Here is a 12,606-nt window from a genome sequence, read left to right as displayed (position 1 = left end):
CTAACACATCTTCCAAGGGTAAGAGGTATCTCTTCCAAGGGTAAGAGGTATCTCTAGAAGGGTGTGAGAGAAATGCACCCCTCTACACATACCTCTTTCCATGGTGGTATGTACGGCGAAACTGCCCTGTTTCCTGAATATAGTGTGTAGGGACACCAGCCTCTCTCTTGTAATGTGTCTCTTGGATAGTTCTTATGCAAATTAGGGTGTGAAAAGTGGCTTACCTTTGTTGTCACATCTCTCCCCATTATGAAAGAAGTACAAGCATGCAGTTGAAATTACCTTAATACTCATAAGTATATCTTGCATAACAACCAGAGAGACTATGATATGAAAACACACTACCCTCTCAGCTGAAGCATCTCCCAGACTAACACATGTTCAAAATACAATGTGGGTAGCAACTGCTGTCTATGCTCATACCTCTCTTAATGATAATAAATGTCATTAGTAGAGTGGAAAATTGAGTGTCCTCTCTGTTAATAACTGTGTCTTGCACAACCAGTGCGCACATTTGAATGTAAGGACATACTCACCTCTCTCTTTCTGACATTTTTGAATGGGGACAGGCATGTATAGTACGGTCTACACAAACACAGACCTCTGTGCTGACACTTCTCAAGCATATGTACGAAGATGTGCAAAAGAACTGCCCACTCCACCGGCAAACATCAATGCATAGTATACTATGAGAATATTTATTATATTATTTGTTTATTCGGTCTAAAATTAGACCATTAAAATGCATAAAAGCGAACCATACATACAAAGTAAAACTCCTTGTCCAACAGATCAAATGTTAAATGATACTCCTTAGTTGATGCCTCCTAGCTTATTGGATACCATTTACCAAGACAGTTTAAAAGAAAAACGAATAGTATACTAAATCTTTTCTGATGTTGCTTATAAAAACTTCGGAATGCCATGTATTTTGAACTAAACACATAAACACATATTTTTAAAAGAAGAGAAAAAAAAAACAAACACTGTTCTAATACAAATTATGGAAAAAAAGTGGTTCGTAATACTTTGTAAAATACTTCATACTTGCGACAATTAAAAAACAGACATTAAAAAGGGTACCATATGATTAACCTCATTTCTTGAATAAATTATTCATAGGAGTTAGATATAGCCATTTGCAAAGTGCTATATGCTACGTTACTATGTATCAATTAAATAAAAAAAAAGATAAAAAACACAGACAAGAATAAAACCTAATATCATAGGTGAAACAACACAGATAATCGTATTTGAGTTCCCTAACCGTCTAAAATCCTCGTCCACTAGCTGCTGGACCTCTCTTCAGCCAGTAGACTAGGGTCTAAAATAGTCCTACTATGAATAGTCCATGCTGCTGACAAATATTTGGAAACAGAGCTTACTATCAACGTGGAAGTATCATATTTGCATAATCTGTAGGCACTGGTTCGATCGTGCAATAGCAATACCTTGCACAAGGGGATAATCCACTTTCCTCTAGGACACTTATACAAGGGGCAAAAAAATAAAACATGCTCAGGAGTTTCCTTACATAAGTGGCAGTTCATACATTTATCAGACGTGGGACTGTTGGTCGACCAACGGCCGTAAAGCTATTAACTGCTAATGTTCCGTATCTGAGCTGAAGGAATAAGGCTCGGGCACGTGCTGGTATGGGGAGATCCAGGAAATTCTCGGGCCGGGGTTCGCGTTTGACCAGCAGGAACTCTGCTGTCAGCCGACCTGGCCCAATACAATGGAAAGACTCATCGTAAATTTTTCCCCAATATCGCTCTTTGATCAACAATCTAGCATTAGCAGGAATCATCTCAGGATTCTCCCAATAATGGGGAAAGCCCAGCTTAACCCAGGCTGATTTCATCTCCCTCAACCAACAAACTTTTTCCCATCCCTGGAAAGGTGGTATAAGGTCTTTGATTGCTGCCCTGAAGGGCTCAAGTTCTTCCGTTTTCCATAATCGAACCCAATATAGAAGTGGCCTTAAGCTTGCTGTGTCTTTAATACTATTTATACCCAGATCTAATCTTAGGGGAATCATCGGCGTGCCCTTCCCTAGCCTAGATATATGTCTGAAGAAATTGTTTTCTTTAGTTTGGAGGGTATCCAATTGTCTGTAAGAACCCCAGAGTTCCGCTCCGTACAAGGCAACAGCACGGATTTGGACTTTATAGATTTCGGAAATAGGGATCAGAGGGGGGCTTGCTACGGCATTAGCCTTTCGTTCTAGCACTCCACCTCTTTGGCTGATAATAAGTGCCCCTTTTCTTATTGCTGCATCCCAACTGCCTTTGTCCGATAATCTAATGCCCAGATAATCATACTCCGTCACCCTCTCCAAAAGGACTGAATCCATCACTATGTTTGCTTTTATTTTCTTATTCGGGGTGCTATATATCATAAGTTTTGTTTTCTTGGCATTGATATCCAGCCCGTAATCTCTGCAAAATACACAAAATTGATTGACCAGATTTTGGATTCCCATAGATGTTTTGGCCAGCAGGATAGTGTCATCTGCATAAAGCAGGCAAGGCACTTTATTCCCGGCCAACTTAGGGGAGTCATTGGTACAGTTTGCTAGGTAATTGATGCAATTGTTTATATATAGGAGGGAAAGGGTGGGGGCTAGGACACAACCTTGTCTGACTCCTCTTTCAATGGCAACTAGATCTTTTAGATCGCCATCCTTACTACTCCTGATTTGTGCATAGGTGTTCTCGTGCAGTCGGGCCATAAGTTTCAGAAGACCTTTGGGAATGCCCATATCGGCTAATGTCATCCATAGCTGGTTCCTGGGGACCAGATCAAATGCGGCTCTTAGGTCAATGAAGACCACATACAGGTTACCCCCTCCTACTTCCACAGTCTTCCATTTGATTGTTAGGAATCTTAAGTCTTGATCTATGGTACTAACTGATGGCCTAAACCCTGCTTGCAAATTAGAGAAGGCATTTGTTTCTAGAATCCATTCTTCGAGATGAAATAGGACTTGCTTTGCAAAACAATTTTGAAAATTGTCAAGTAAGGAAATTGGACGGTAATTGGCAGGATCAAAGGGGCTGCCTTTTTTAAAAATAGGAACTATCTCCGCTCCCTTCCAGGAGCTCGGGACAGGCGCTCCTGCAGCAACTGCATTGGAAACCAAGTTCAGGTATGGGGCCCATATATCCGGACTTGTCTTGTAGAGGTCACCTGGGATTTTATCAAGGCCTGGGGCCTTTCCCCAATTCAGTGAAACAATCGCAGCCTTGGTTTCTGCCAGGGTAAATTTGATTGAAGGGGCCTCAAAGGTCATAATATGATTCAGTTGCCTGGTAGAAGCATCTGTGGGCCCTGAGTATAATCGGCCAAAGTGATCAGTCCACTCTACGGGGAGTATTGAGGCACCAGGCAGACGGCTGGGTTCCCCACTAGCGTCGGCAACCAGTTTCCAGAACCTCGAAGTATCATTAACTTTTGCAGACTCCAGAAGGGAAGCCCATCTAGACTCATCCCATCTCCTGCGGGCCCTGCTAAGTTCCTGTTTGTAGTCTTTCCTTACTTGCCTTATATGCTCTGTCTGGCCCCCTCTTAGAGCTCTCAGTAGTTTGTGCTGTGCTTCCCTGCACGGAGCGCTAAACCACCTTGCATTACACTTCTTTTTTGCTTTACTAGGAATCTCTTTGGTGAAAAGATGTTTTAAAGAATTAAAAAAATGGATATGGGCTGCTATAAGCCCTTCACCATCTTCTAAAAACAGGGACATGCGCTCCATTTGGTCAGCCAACACAATATACAAAGATGTCATAGAACCTAAGTCAGTGTTCACAGATTCCCATTTGACATTTTGTCTATTGTTTGTCAGTGCGAACTGTTGATCGTAACTCTTAGGAGAAGGAGCTTCAAGTAAGGGTAATAGACCCCTAACCGATAGGATCAGTGGCTCATGGTCACTTTCCTCATGTTCTAAAATCTTCATATCAGCCATATGACCCCACAACCGAATGTCGAGCAAAATATTATCTATCTGGTTCTTCTGGGCTCCACGCCTAAATGTAGAATGAAGATTAACGTCCGAGCGGGAACGACCGTTACAGGCCCGAAGGCCGTGTGCCAGTGTAATGTCCACGACTTGGTGTGTCAATCTGTTCATTCTCGGTCTTTTGCTCGACACCAATTGAGGGATACCCCAATATGCATCCTCTTCTTTATATAGTTCCTGGGCCAACGGGTAGGGCTCAAAGGTAACATTAAAGTCCCCTGCGATAAGAATAAGGTGGGAGGAGGTTTTGCAGGAAAGAAAACTGTCCAAAATAGTCAAAGCGTCTGACTCATATTTGCTGCCCAGGCTCCTATTATAGATGTTAATTATTAGGAGCGGTTTCTCCTTAAGGGTTGGTATTGTTAAACCCATCAGATCGGGACAGCCCATATCTACTGCTTCAACCCGACATTTGAGGGAGCAGCTGAGCTATATGAGCAGCCCGCCTGAGGGTCTCCCGGAGGTCGCCTTGCATGCTGGGACCCAATAGCTTTTGAAACCAATTCTATATTTGGGCTCCAATGCCCACGTTTCTTGAAAAAGGCATATTTTATGTTAGTCTATAAATTTGCCCCATTCAGGGATACCCATTTTGTTCTCCAGCCCTGCGATGTTCCAGCTAAGAACTGTGTCTAAACCATCTGTTCTACCTTGGAGAGTTTTAGCCGTAAAATACCCTCTAGCAAATGAAGTGCCATGAGGAGGTTTAGTACCCCTTTCAATCATAGCTAGACTAGCCTTGGTTAGATATTCCGCTACATTATCACCCGAAGTATTACTCGCCCCATTTAGATCAGGGCCTGGCAAGGTCGGTTCAAGTACCCGGACAGATGGGGTAGACCCACGATTGTTGGAACCTATTGATTCCGGGGCTGGGTTGCTCTCATGAGCCTCGCCCTCCTTGCTAACTCCCCAAATACAGATCTCCCTACTCTGACCACAGAGGGAAGGAGGGAGGCTATTTTCCATCCTGGAGAATTCTGTCTGGCCTGGTGAAAGGATTGGTGTGGGGCCTCTGATGTCTACAATAAGCGTCTGATCAGCCTCAGGACTACTATGAGAATGTCTCAGACCCTCTGTACCAAAGCCTGCCTCTTGTTTACAAATCTTTATTCTACAGTGGTAAAAAGCACTAATCTCTCTATAGACCCGTAAACATCCATATACATGCAGGAGAAAAGTTACAGTTCTTTAATTCTGAACTGCCACTTTAAGTCAACATTAGAAGGCTGTATTAATTTTCAAATCTTTTAAAACTATTAAGGAAATAAATCAGTATAAACCTCAAACATTGTATTGAGAAACAATCTAACAACATAACAAACAATTATCACAATAATAAACTACAAAAACAACCGTAAAATGTATTTTATAAATTTATATTATCTTTGCTGATATGTAAAATATACAAAAAGCAGTTCAGCAGGGGCAGCAAGAACAAGGAATACACTATGGGTACCACTGGCATGTAGCAACATTTGAGGACTATGGACTCAAAGCACCTTGCTCAAGCTGAGTTAACCTGTGCTGCAGAGCTTGATAACTCCTCTGGGGTGTCCTTATCTTTTGAACCTGGTGACACTTTGACTGCCCAGGTACTCAATGTTCAAGCAGATAACAACCCTCCTTATATAAATAAACATTTTTGGCTGCTTAAGTAAGTAGATCCTTTTGTCTTAAAAAATGAGTGGAGCTACGTACAACAAACTTCTCCGATGGGTATACATATCGCTGTATGCAGTAAGAACAACATCAGTTGTCTAATTATTTTTTTCATGACTTTCCACAGCATTACATCTTTCTTCTAAAGTAAGCAATTTTTGTTTTACTTAACCATATAGTGTGTGACATTCTACTTCTGTTTTTCAGAGCTTCTGTTTTCCATTTTCTCCCTAAAAAAGACAAAATAATAAAAAAATATAAAGGTACATACTAATCAGTAAGTGATAGCAAATGATACATCACTACAATCACTGAAGAGTTCTACATTTTTCACCCACAATCACATATTTATATATACAGCAACACTAACTTCATGTTCCTTTCTGTAAAAAAAATCTACAGCCTCAAACACTGCATTTTGTAAACCACAGTTAAGTCATAACATGCCTTCAAACATGACTCCATAACAATTTGTAAAGTAACACATTCCTCTTTACACACCTTTGCTAACACTGAGCACAGTTTTTTACTCTAGAAATAGCAATATTGTTACTCAGACATCACAAAGGGGTCAAATATGTGCACAGTAAGGTTCATAAACACCCTAGGCCTTGTATTAACATATTGTAGATGCTTTGTTTTATAATTTCTGAAACACTGCCTCTTTTACTTACAACTACATACAGATTGAACATTTCGGGCCCGATTCACAAAGGTACATTAAGATCAAAAGTCTAATTTGAGACCAAAAGTTTAAGTTTAGACCTAAAGTCTAAACTTAAACCAAAAGTCTAACTTTATCACGAGTAAAACTAGACTTTTGGTCTAACTTTAGACTTTTGGGCTAAACTTAGTCAAAAGTCTAAACTTAGATCAAAGGTATAACTTTACTATGAGAAATGTTAGACTACAGGTCTAAACTTAGACTTTTGGTCTAAACTTAGGCTTTTGGTCTAAGTTTACCTTTGTGAATCGGGCCCTTCATGATTTAACACAACATCTAATAATTGGTGATATCTGTCCACAAGCTAAAGTCTACGGTCCTGATTCACAAAGCTAAACCTGGACCAAAAGTCTAAGTTTATACCAAAAGTCTAACTTTACTAATAGTAAATTTAGACTTTTGGTCTACATTCAGAACAAAAGTCTAACCTTAGACCAAAAGTCTAACTTTACGACTAGTAAAGTTAAACATTAGGTCAAAATTTAGACTTTTGTTCTAAACTTAGGGGCATATTTATAAAAAAGTGGTGCATGGGTCCTGATGCACCACTTTTCTTGCGTCCCCCTACCGCTACCTAATGATACCATGGTTGCGCTGTATTTATAAAATGCCGTACCATGGTGTTTCTTAGCACAATAGTGTCAGAACTTTTGACGCTATTGTGGCACCTTGCTGCACTAGCGTTGAAAGGTTTGATGCTAGTGCAGCAAAGCAAACGGAGCCCATAGGTTAATATGTGTGCATCATTTTAACACCTGCTCTGAGCAGGCATTAAAAATGACAGAAAAATAGCGCAGGGAAATGTTGTACATTTTCGGGCCTCCCTGCACGGTAAAGTCCCACTTGCATACATTATGCCAGACACAGGCATAATGTTGGGCAAGGGTTTACAAAGTGGTACAAATATTGCACAGGGAAATAGCTTCCTCAATGCCACATTAGCGTAAAAAAATGCCAGTTCCAAATTCAGTTACTTCTACTAAGTACATCTCCAACAGGCTTCCTTCTCCTCCATATCACCAAGAACAATCAGAGCTATCACTGGTTCTGCACCCAGTCACATCACAGTATTACTTCAACCATGCAATCTGAACGGTAACTATTGGTTGAGCCTTGGCCCTTTTTTAGGTTTGAGCTTGCAATAGCATGCACTGGCGCATGTGTCTAGATTGCGAGACACTACATTTAACAAGAACACTTGGTACCCACCTGTTGCTTATCATTTGTTGGCTTGTGTGGTACTCTTGTTTACAGCCTTGTAATTGGTCACTGCAGGTCTAGCATCCTTTCCGTTCCTTTCTGTGGAGCAGGGACCAAGCAATGATTGATTCAACTTAATCAGTGCCTATCTACTGCTCCTGACATAACTGAGGTACTACTTTGTTCTTTTTAACTTCAAATGCCCTGCAAGCAGAAGTCATGTGACTTTCAAAAACGAGCCCAGCAGGACAAACAAAACTACAAAGTTGTATTTTCTATAATTCATTTTCTTTTATTTTGCCAAGTCTTCTTTTCTCACTTTGCACTCATGTTTTGTTTTGTTTTTGTGCATGGGTGCTGTTCTCAAAAGATGACGATTATCTTGTTTTAAATGTTGCAAAGTGACATTGTTTTTCTTATGTGTAAATTCTGAAATTGTGCTTTGACACATAATTGTGTAATACACCCCAATCCACCCCACTCCAATTTAATCTCCCCACTCCACTCCATTCCATGCCAATCCACCCCACATCAACCCACCTCACCCCAAATAAATCCACACCAATCCAATCCAATCCACTCTGCTCAAATTCACCCCACTCCAATCCAAAACACTAGCCCCAATCAAATCCACTCCAATCTACTACTCTCCAATCCTCCCGCACACCCCACTCCAATGTCCCCTACTCCAATCCAAAACAATCTGCAGTGCACCCCAAATCCACCCCACTCCAATCCAATCTCCCCACTCCAATCTACACTGATTCATCCAATCCACCCCACTCCAAACCTCCCCCTACAATCCAAACATTTCATCCTAATCCAATCTATTCCAATCCACCATACTCCGAGTCTCCCAATGCACCCCACTCCAATCTGCCCCAGTCCAGTCTGCTCCACTCCAATCCAAAACAATCCAAACAATCTGTCCCACTCTAATCCAAAATAATCTGCCCCACTCCATTCCAAAACAATCTGCCCCAATCTGCCCAACTCCAATCCAATCCACCTCACCCCAATCCAGTCTATCCCACTCCATCCCTACTCACACCGCTGCAATCCACTGCACACCAGTCCAATCTACCATACTCCACAGTCCACTCCACTCTAATCCAGCCCAATCCAATCTACCCCACTCCAATCCAATTCGCATCACCCCAATCCAATCCACCCCACCTCAATCCAATCCACCCCACCCCATTCCAGTCCAATCCACTCCACTCAAAACCAATCCAATGAATCCAATCCAATCTACCCCACTCCACCCTACCCCAATCAAATCCACCCAACTACAATTCAATCTCATCCACCCCACTCCATTCACCCCACTTCAATTTGCCCCACTCCAAACCACCCACCCCACTCCAATCTAATCCACCTCAATCCCATTCACCCCACCATAGCCCTATCACTCTAAACCAATTCGCCCCACTCCAAACAACCACCCACTCCACTCCTATCTAATCCACCTCAATCCAGTTCACCCCACCATTGCCCTATCACTCTAAACCAATCCACAAACCCCAATCCAGTCTAATCTAATCCACCTCACCCCATTTCAATCCACCCCAGTCCAATACAATTGACCCCATCCAGTCCACTCACTCTATATCCCCTACTCCACTCTACGACATTCTAATCCAACAAATCCACTCCATGACACTCTACTCCCCCCACTCTACTATACAAAACTCCATGTCACTAATTGCTAGCCATGCAGAACAGCACCAACACTGGTGTGCAACATGGCAGAAACAAATTGCCAAAGCTAATAGCTCTTTTATAGGTGAGACCTACTGTCATTGACAATGTTTGTTTTACTTCCCTCCCTTCCGACCTCACAAAACTCTTACAGGATAGTAAAACACCTCATTGCAGGTCTAGTTATTTTCCATGTGGGTCTCGCTAGAGGCTTGCGGGGTCATTAAACACCTCGTGGCAGGCTCAGTAATTTCCTTTTGGCTCTTGAAAGCCACTTGTGAGATCACTCGAGTCCATATAGCTTCACTCACTGAAGTTTATGAGCTAATCTCATGAAAGTCTTGATGAATCACAACAAAACTGTAAGGGAATAGCAGTTTGTGGTAGCACCCTCTCCACTGAGACCTAACTCTCACATAACAGGTGTGTGTAATAGGGTGTGGGGAGAGAGTGGCCTCTCCACACAGACCTCTGTTTCAAAAGACACATGTACGTAGTAGTGTGTATGAAGGGACTGGCATCGACAGTGAGACCCCTCTTTTGGATGATGAGTGTGCATAGTAAGGTGTGAGGAGAGACTGTCCTTTTCCCTTGGACCTTTCTCTTACATGAAAGGTGTGCGTAGTAAGGTGTTTGCATGGACTGCCCTCTCTTTCCACACCTCTTTCTCAGACAATAGGAGTGCATAGTAAGTTTTGTACATGGGATGTCCTCTCCTTCCAGACCTCTCGCTCAGATGATGGGTTGGTGTAGTAGGGTATATGGAAAAATACTGCCTTTCCACTAACTCCTCTCTCTCAGATGATGGGTTGGTGTAGTAGGGTATATGGAGAAGGACTGCCTTTCCACTAACTACTCTCTCTCAGATGATGGGTGTACATATTAGGGTATGTACATGCACTGACCTCTTCTGCCAGAACTGCCTCACTTGTGGCTGTGTGTCATAGAGTGTGTACATGGACTGCCTCTCCTGTCAGATATCTCTCAGATGGCGGGTATGTTATATCAGGGTGTATACATGGACTGACTCTCCTATCAGACACTCTCTCTCAGATGACGGGTGTGTGCAGCGGTGTGTGGAGAATGACAGGCCTCTCCTTTAGACCTCTCTCTTAGATGATGAGTGTGCATAGTAGGGTGTGTGTGGGGCCATCCACACTGATCTCTTTTGATAACATTTAGGCCCCAATGGTGGACTGGTCAGCCATCCAAGCCTCTAATGGCTCTGGGGCTGCTAAACGTTTTTTAAGGGAGAAGGCCCCCCCTCAGCCCCCCTCCCTGAGCCTCCTATGACCCTGGGGACCCCATCTCCCGGGACCAGCCCCACGGCTCCCCTTTCTAGATTAAAAACAGCCCCTGGATGGGCTCCCTGGGGACTATAATTGAACAATGAGGCCCAGGCCTCTATTTTATGTATTTATTCTTTTTCCGATCCTGTGGGAGCCCTGTGGGATCGCAGCAATTTTTGCTGATTTTTGCCCCAGGCGGTCTCCCTCTGGGTCACCCACGTGTCCCAGGGGAAAGTGTCCCTATCCTGCACCTTTATATTGTTATTTTATTTTTGTACATGTTTAGAGCAAAGGACTAAGGCCCTGATTCTGACTATGGCGGGCAGCAGAGGCCGCCCGCCATAGTCCCGCCGACAAATGACCGCACCGCGGTCAAAAGACCGCGGCGGCCATTCTTACATTTCCGCTGGGCCGGCGGGCGCTCTCCAAAAGAGCGCCCGCCGGCCCAGCGGAAATGCCCCTGCAACGAGGATGCCGGCTCCGAATGGAGCCGGCGGAGTTGCAGGGGTGCAACGGGTGCAGTGGCACCCGTCGCGTATTTCAGTGTCTGCATGGCAGACACTGAAATACTTTGTGGGGCCCTCTTACGGGGGCCCCTGCGGCACCCCCTACCGCCATCCTGTTCCTGGCGGGAGACCCGCCAGGAACAGGATGGCGGTAGGGGGTGTCAGAATCCCCATGGCGGCGGAGCGCGCTCCGCTGCCATGGGGGATTCTGCAGGGCGGCGGGAAACCGGCGGGAAACCGGCGGGAGACCGCCGGTTTCCCGCATCTGACCGCGGCCGAACGACCCCCTAAGTCCCCGAGTCCTGTAACAACAGTCAGCAACATTTTTTTTCATGTTGCTGTCAGCTAATTATAGCACACGTCACATTGGAGTCTGACTCACACGAGAGCGAGGTGGCCCAAGGGAAATAAAACTCCATGGGCCAATCAAAATGCTCTATTTTTGAAGAGTCACTGTGGCTATTGTGGACCCAACCGTCCAGATATCTGTAGTTTTTTTAACTTTAACTTCTGAAAAACCTGTGGACTGGATTTATACCAAATCACAAAAAACACAAAAAATACCAATATCTAGCTTCCAGCCAAATTTGGTGTAATTACGTTCAGCAGTTTTTTCTGTAGCCCTGTCTAAAGAAGGGTATGGAGCATGCACAGTAATATTGCTTTTTGCCCCCCCCACACTTTTACTCAACCCTGCTTTGAAAACACAAACTAGTCAGCATATCTTTCAACTTAATCGACTTGCTCTTGAACCTTCTTCATTGTGTATGTTGCCTGTTGGGGTGCCCACATCCTCAATTTTCAGTTTAACTCTGTGGTATATTCTACTGCATTAAACTGAACTCCAAGCCATTGTCAATCTTAGTGGTGCAATGAAGACATACTTCTTAAAGCATATCTTTTAAAACATTATTTTCCCATCTGAATACACCTTTTATTGTTACATCTTCTTTCTTTACACTCATAATGACAGGTGAAGTAACCAGATGCCATTAAGAATCCAATGTGACAATTATTGCTGAAAATTTCAGGTAAAAAGTACTGAGGAGACTGTCCTCAGGACATTTCTGTGGGCTACCAATAGCTAAGCCCAGTCTTCCTAACTTTTTTTCACAAATTAAAATGGATCCTCAGATGTCCTACCTTTTTTAGGCACAATAAAGGTAGTCATAGATGCCTACACCTATAGAAAGTGCTTCAAATTCCAGGCATTACATGGGATTAGGAGAGAATAACTTCAATTTCTCAAGCAACTTCTAGCAAAGGTCAATGAACAAGGCATAACATTGCTGCTCAGCAACAATCTTAAATTAAAAATAGACACAGACACTTTGGCCCTCACTACACGCCAAACCCGCACCTCCATCTGACCGCCAGTGCAGCCAGAACACTGCCGGCCCTATTACAAGTTTCCCAGGGGGCCGGTGGGTGGAAACAACATTTCTTCCGCCAGCCCAGCAGGTAACATGAGCTTAACATTGACGTCAGCTCATAATCGAGCCT

This window comes from Pleurodeles waltl, chromosome 1_1 (genome assembly GCF_031143425.1).
Source record: "Pleurodeles waltl isolate 20211129_DDA chromosome 1_1, aPleWal1.hap1.20221129, whole genome shotgun sequence".
Classification (NCBI taxonomy): Eukaryota; Metazoa; Chordata; class Amphibia; order Caudata; family Salamandridae; genus Pleurodeles; species Pleurodeles waltl.
This window is presented reverse-complemented; position numbering follows the sequence as displayed.